This window comes from Myotis davidii, unplaced genomic scaffold, assembly GCF_000327345.1.
Source record: "Myotis davidii unplaced genomic scaffold, ASM32734v1 scaffold150, whole genome shotgun sequence".
Classification (NCBI taxonomy): Eukaryota; Metazoa; Chordata; class Mammalia; order Chiroptera; family Vespertilionidae; genus Myotis; species Myotis davidii.
In genome coordinates this window covers 114,575-115,692 of record NW_006283437.1, presented here as the reverse complement: position 1 = coordinate 115,692, position 1,118 = coordinate 114,575, and the positions used below count along the sequence as shown (strand labels likewise).

Genomic DNA, 1,118 nt, shown 5'->3' with positions numbered 1-1,118 from the left:
AGAGAGGCAATAAATAATACAAAAAGATCAATGAAAAGATAAACAAGACTGATGAACCTTTAGCCAGTCTCATCAAGAAACAGAGAGAGGACCCAAATAAATAAAATCAGAAATGAAAGAGGAGACATAACAACTGACACCACAGAAATACAAAGGATTGTAAGAAAATACTATGATTAACTATATGCCAACAATTTAGACAACCCAAATTTGGATGAAATGGACAAATTCCTAGAAACATACAATATTCCAAAACTGAATCAGAAAACCTGAATAGACTGATAACAAATATAGAAATTAAAGCAGTAATAAAAAAAAAACCCTCCAGCAAACAAAAGTCATGGACCAGACAGCTTCACAGGCAAATTTTACCAAACATTCAATGAAAAACTAATGCATATCCTCCTCACACTATTCCAAACATTTAAGAGGAAAAGAGACTTCCAAGCTATTTTTTATGAGGCCAGCATTTCCTAACTCCAAAACCAGATAAACACACTACAGAGGAAGAAAATTACAGGCCAATATCCTTTATTTTTTTATTTTATTTTATTTTTTTCAGGTTTTAAAACTTTTTATTTGCATATTAAAAAAATTGTGCATTCCAATAATTAAAATCATTTGAACAAAAAAAAAAAATGGCACTCTGATTAAACTGCATTTTACAGCCCGCAGGACCCCTTGGACCAGCTTGGTTTTAACTCTAGATTTCACCCTCGTCCCACCCAGCTCCTTCCTTCACCAACATGCAAGCTGTCCCCTTCCCCGCCAGCCAGGCAGATGGGAGCGGCAGGTGCGGCCTTCGTTGTCAGTAGTTCTGATGTGAAAAGGGGCAGCACAGTCACTTAAACTGATCCAACCTCTTTGCATCTTACAAAGTTAAACAGCTAAAAGAAGTAAAATAAGAAGGCAATGCTTGTGGGATGTACAGTGCATATTGGCGGCGCGTGCCTCATTACGATTTGCCTGCTTGCTTCTCCTGCTCAATCATTTCTTTTGAAGGATTTTTCTCTCGCGTTTCTGTCTTCTTCAATTTCGACTTACCGACTTTCTCAATCTCAGCCATATGGGGTTTGTCAGACATGGGTGCAGAGGAAGCTGAGAGAGGTGCCCTAACC

At 37.9% G+C, this 1,118-nt stretch overlaps 1 pseudogene across 1 annotated transcript; it reads right to left on the bottom strand.

Moving 5' to 3' along the window:
• Positions 1-562: 562 nt before the first annotated feature.
• Positions 563-1,107, bottom strand: LOC102772907 (annotated as a pseudogene). The gene has a single exon (XR_001513866.1). The product of XR_001513866.1 is annotated as a thymosin beta-4 pseudogene (transcript).
• Positions 1,108-1,118: the final 11 nt, after the last annotated feature.